Source organism: Glycine max, chromosome 9, assembly GCF_000004515.6.
Source record: "Glycine max cultivar Williams 82 chromosome 9, Glycine_max_v4.0, whole genome shotgun sequence".
Classification (NCBI taxonomy): domain Eukaryota; kingdom Viridiplantae; phylum Streptophyta; class Magnoliopsida; order Fabales; family Fabaceae; genus Glycine; species Glycine max.
The window spans coordinates 16,119,624-16,125,774 of NC_038245.2; the positions used below are offsets into that span (position 1 = coordinate 16,119,624).

The 6,151-nt window shown below is 41.6% G+C and overlaps 1 pseudogene; it reads right to left on the reverse strand.

The window, feature by feature from the left end:
- Positions 1 to 240: 240 nt before the first annotated feature.
- LOC112997829 (GRF1-interacting factor 1-like) lies at positions 241 to 949 on the reverse strand (annotated as a pseudogene).
- Positions 950 to 6,151: the final 5,202 nt, after the last annotated feature.

Below are 6,151 nucleotides of genomic sequence, written 5' to 3' on the forward strand. Positions count from 1 at the left end.
CCACACATACACACACACACAGAAACACACACACACACACATAACCACACACAGAAAATACTAGTACTACAGAAACGTTAAGGTAGTTTTCCTTTAGCATAAGATTAACGAACAAGATATCTAAGCAGCAACTTTTCCCTTTCCTCCTTCCCTTCCCTACTTAATCTCCACTACCTAATTCTCCTAATTAACTCAATAAACGGCTAAGGGCCAAGGAAACTTTTACCATTCTCCCTGGGTTCAGTTTCCATCACCAGCAGCTTTCAGGTAATTAAGTGTCTCACCACCATCACCAGAGTGGCCACTAGATTTTCCTCCTCTGCCTTCACCAGAGATTCAAATATCTTGCTTGCCACTACCGATGCGTACAAATTCTGGAAACCCTCCTCCGGTTCCTATGGTTGCATTGCTTCCAACATTAGTGGCTTCACTTTGCAGCATGTGGAGGCCTTGACTTCCACTGAAGCTCATGCCAAGTTGGTTGTGCATGCCTTGCTGCTGTTGAAGCACTAAGAAAGGTTGTTGCAGTGATATCCCCAAGAGTATGATGTACCTGACCAGCCAATGGAGATGGTTGTGGTTGAGAATCAGCTATTGCAGCTAGGTACATGAGATTTCTCTGCAGCCTTGATTGGTTCCTGAAATAATGAGAAGAGGATCATTATGATGTTTTAGGACCGCAGCAAAAGGAACGGAAGAGGAGCGAGAATCTGATGCTAAGATGTTAAGGGCAAAATCCAATAATTGTTTCGGCTTTCTATCTCAAGGCAAGAAAGGAGAATTCTGATTTCTAGAAAAAACTTTTTCGGTTTATCTAATTAAGCAACACCTCCTTAATGAATTTGTCCAAGTTCATGAATGAACAACCACTGGGTGTAGTGGCTTCCTCTGCCTTCTTCTTCAACTCCACGATCTTTTGTCTTATTTTGTTTCCTTTCTCTCCCGCCATGAAGTCATTGTCTAGCTTCTCCACCTCTTCTCTCTTCACATAGGTATCAATTTCAATCCCAATTTCCCATTCTTTGCAGATATATCTGCAGTTTGTTGGCTGATATGCAAAGAATGACTAACACAGCATTGGTACTCATGATACACACAGACCCTCATGATGCACACACACACACACACACACACATACCCAACTACAATAATAAAGCATAAGCACCCTTGAAACCCAACATTTGAAATTAGTTACATAAACAACTACTGATGTTTATATTTGTCTGTAATTGAATTTTTCCTTTTGTATGTTCTTGTATGTGATCAGTGTAATTTGCTATATAAACAACTTTTGTTCATGGTGAGTGAACCTTAGATTCCCGTTTGAGACTGAATGCAATGACTCTTGCGGACAGTTTGCATTAGTCATTGTATTTAGTCTTGAATTTTCCGTTTGGACAGTTTTGGGAGACTAGTATTTTTATGTTAGATTCATTCGTGAAGGTTATTATTATTTTCATTAATTTGATTAAATTTCGGTTCAATGCATTTCAAGTTGTTCTCCGAGTGCATACTTGATTATCGGGAAATTCATTTGACCGATGTCATGTCGTGTACTTGGAGACCAATGCGAAATGCTGCCGAAATTTAGTCAAATTTTTGTAAATAATGGTAACCCTGACGTTTGAAGCTAACATAAAAGACAATTTTCCTAAATGGGATAGGGCCACACCTATAAATAAAAAAGTGAGATTTTTATGCATGGAATTGCTTAGATGGATCGAAGTTGGATGAATGAAAGTCGCATGAGCCCAGAATATGAGGATGGCGTCGAACAGTTCTTGCAATTTGCTTCAGAAAGAGGTCGATCGAATGAAGAAGGAAAACATTATTGTCCTTGCATCAATTGTTTGAATGGAAGACGACAATTACTCGATGACATACAGGACCATCTATTGTGTGATGGGATTAAGAAGAATTACACGACATGGATATGGCATGGTGAAGTCACAAAATGCAGAGTGGGTCCCAATCTGAACCGTTTGATGTAGAAATAGGAGATCGGTTAGAGGACATGATTCGTGACCTTGGACAAGAGTCTTTCCAGCAAGCACACGCCTCTGTGTATGAAGGATTGCAGAGTGATTCTAAGAAGCCTTTGTATGCAGGGTGCAAGAATTCCTTAATGATGTTGTCTATTGTGTTAAGTCTGGTTAATGAGAAGGCCAGGTATGGGTGGAGTGACAAAAGTTTCACCTCACTGCATGAGGTAGTGCACAATCTGCTTCCAGAGGACAACACATTGCCTAAAAGTTACTATAAGGCGAAAAAGATATTGTGTCCGATGGGTATGGAGTATCAGAAGATTCATGCTTGCCCCAATGATTGCATACTGTACAGGCATGAATTCCAAGAAATGTCCAAATGCCCTATCTGTGGGACTTCACGGTACAAAGTGAAGGATGAAGAAGAAAGTAGTTCTGATGAAATCTCCAACAAGGGCCCCCAGCGAAGGTTTTGTGGTATCTTCCAATCATTCCAAGGTTTAAGCGTCTTTTTTCTAATGAGGATGACGCAAAAGACCTTACATGGCATACAAATGGAAGGATTTCTGATGGAATGGTCCGTCATCCGACTGATTGCTCGCTGTGTAAGAAGATTGATGGTTTGTATCCGGATTTCGGGAAAGAGCCAAGAAATCTTAGACTTAGACTAGCCAGTGATGGAATGAATCCATATGACACCTTAAGCACTGAACACAGTTCATGGTCAGTTCTGCTAGTAATTTACAATTTGCCTCCTTGGTTGTGCATGAAGCGAAAATACATGATGTTGTCTATGATGATATCGGGCACAAGACAGCCAGGAAATGACATTGATGTTTATCTAAGTCCGTTGGTTGAAGATCTGAGAAAGTTGTGGAACGAGGGGGTTGTAGCGTTTGATGCGTTTCGCAAGGAGACCTTTGAAATGCGTGCAATTCTTTTTTGTACCATTAATGACTTTCCTGCATATGGGAATCTCAGCGGTTACAGTGTTAAGGATCATCATGCATGCCCCATATGTGAAGAAAACACAAGTTACATACAACTTAAACATGGGAGACAAATAGTCTACAGTAGGCATCGCCGCTTTCTAACACCCAATCATCCTTACAAACGACTGAAAAAAGCTTTTAATGGAAGTCAAGAGCATGATATTGTGCCGATACCATTGACTGGTGAGCAGGTTTATCAGCGGGTTCAACACCTGAATACTGTATTTGGGAAGACCCAAAAGAAGGATAAAAGTCAGAGTTGCATATGGAAGAAGAGGTCCATTTTCTTTGATATTCCGTACTGGTGTGATCTTGATGTTAAACATTGTATTGATGTTATGCATGTGGAGAAAAATGTTTGTGACAGTGTGATTGGGATGCTCCTTAACATTCAAGGCAAGACGAAGGATGGCTTGAATACCCATCAAGATCTAGCTTATATGGGTATACGATCACAGTTGCATCCAAGGCCTGATGGGAAGAAAATTTACTTGCCCCCAGCCTGCCATACTTTGTCCAAGAAGGAGAAGATAAGTTTTTGTCAGTGTCTTCGTCGGGTGAAGGTTCCACAAGGATACTCTTCAAATATTAAGAGCCTTGTGCAGTTGAAAGAGCTTAAGCTTGTAGGGTTAAAGTCTCACGATTGTCACGTGCTCATGCAACAATTGTTAGCCGTGGCTATACGAGACATCTTGCCAAACAAAGTCAAGTTAGCAATAACTCGCCTGTGCTTTTTCTTCCATGCTATATGTAGCAAAGTCATTGATCCAGTCAAGTTTGATGAGTTGGAAAATGAGGCCGCAATTATACTGTGCCAGTTGGAAATGTATTTTCCCCCTGCTTTCTTTGACATCATGATTCACTTGATTGTGCATATGGTCAGAGAAATCAAATGTTGTGGTCCTGTTTATCTACGGTGGATGTACCCGGTTGAGCGATACATGAAGATCTTAAAAGGGTATACAAAGAATCTATATCATCTAGAAGCATCTATTGTTGAGAGGTACATTGCAGAAGAAGCCATTGAGTTTTGTTCAGAATACTTAGAGAAGGCTAAACCTGTTAGGCTTCTTGAGTCTCGGCATGATGACAGAGTGGGTGGTAAGGGTTCAAGAGGACTGCATGTGATCACTCCAAGTGTAGAAGATTTGTTACAAGCTCACTTGTATGTCTTGAACAACAGTAATGAAGTTTTGCCATACATAGTTAAGCATGAAGCTTTAGTCAAACAGAATAATCCGAAAATGTCAAAGAATTGGGTGTTGAAAAAGCATAACAAGACTTTTTGTGATTGGTTTAAAGATACAATCTTTGCAGATGAGAATGCTTCAGAAACATTAAGAAAGCTAGCAGATAGGCCTAAAAGAAATGTTATAACCTGGCAAGGATACGACATAAACAGGTATTCATTTTACACAAAAGCACAAGATGACAAAAGTACAATGCAGAACAGCGGGGTCACCCTAAGGGCTGAATCTCAATACTTTGCAAGTGTCAATGATGCCAATCCCTGTGCAGCTTCCATCCCTTACTTTCGGTTCATTGATGAAATTTGGGAGCTTAACTATGTGAAATTTACGGTATGTGTTTTCAAATGTAAATGGGTTGACAGCAACACCGTTGTGTGCACCGATGATATAGGATTTACGTTGGTAGACCTAAAGAAACTTGGTAACCACAATGACCCTTTCATCATGGCAGAACAAGCTAGACAAGTATTTTACGTGCAAGACCCTTGTGATGAAAGGTGGTGCGTGGTTCTGCAGGGAAAAACAATTGGTGTTAATGTAGAAGATGATGATTCATACATGGACACCTATGTTAGTCCTTTGAGCGCTCAAATCACTCCTAACGTTGTCGGAGAGGAAGAAGCTGACGACGTTCATGCTAATCGAAATGATCATGATGAAGGAGAATTGATTAACATCGTCTAATGTAATTTTCTGCAGAGACAGAGGTCACCAAAGAAAGTAAGTGACAGCTACATTTTTCTCTGATTGAGGCATCGGTATTTTGTTTTAGATGGTATCCTTAGGACTTCATACAGCTCATGTTTGTCGCTAGTTTCATCATCCACCACCCTTTTCTTCTCTTTCTTCTCACGTTTATTGTTGTTAAACCCATATTTATGCCTTCTTCCCTTCATGTCTTGTTTTATCACAACTTTAGCCGAATCTCCTATCTTCAGCACAGTTGAATCTCCTGTCTTATTCTCCAATGACACACTTTGATGGCCTGTATCTCTTTTCTTCGTATGTTCTAGTGCTTCAGCTTCAGAATGCATAAAGCAATCTGAATTTTCCAGTGATCACCAAAGGCTTTTGCATCAGCATTGACACTCCCCACCCTCTTTGGTTTATGCTTCTGTGCTGCATTCCGTGCTTCCTCCTTATAAATCTCAGATTTATTAGAGGTTGCACTAGAACGATCAGCACCAATCTGTGCTTCTTCCTCGTCTACCAGCTCAATATCTTTCCTTTCAACTTTTGCTTTGTAAATTACAGTGAAGTGGAAGATGGTATCCTTAGGACTTCATACAACTCATGTATGAAGCTGTATGAAGTCCTAAGATGCCACGTGAAGTGGAAGATGGCCCGCACGAAGAAAACAGGGGAGATGACGACTGAGGCCGCAAAGGAAATCGCTGAGAAGATTGTAAGTCATTTTCAACTAACCATTACAATTATATTTCAATATTTTGTGAATGTCATGTCCCACTGTGTTTTTTCTGTGCAGGATTCCTTTGAGGAGTAGGCCACACAGGGATCCTTCATCCCCCATGGACGTCAGGATGTTCTCGCCGCTACTATTGGACGTCCAGAGCACCCTGGACGTGTCCGTGCTGCTGGAGCCGGTGTCACCATCAAGCAATACTTTGGATCGACTCCACGGACGTCCCACAGCTCTTCCTCCCTGCCTCCTGACAAATTGCAGCAGCTGACCCAGGAAATTAGGGACCAGCTAGAGGAGTCCATCACAGAGAAAGTGACGCGGCAGGTCATGGCATCCTTCAGCCACATGCAGTCCCAACTTCAGTCGCAGATGCAATCTCAGGGACTTGTAGTGCCTCCTGACCCTCTGGTTGGTCCCTCCGGTCCTCGAGTGAGCACAAAGGGGAGTTGTGTTGATCCCTCAGGAAACGATCTTGAGACGGGTGACTCTGACAGGTGCGGC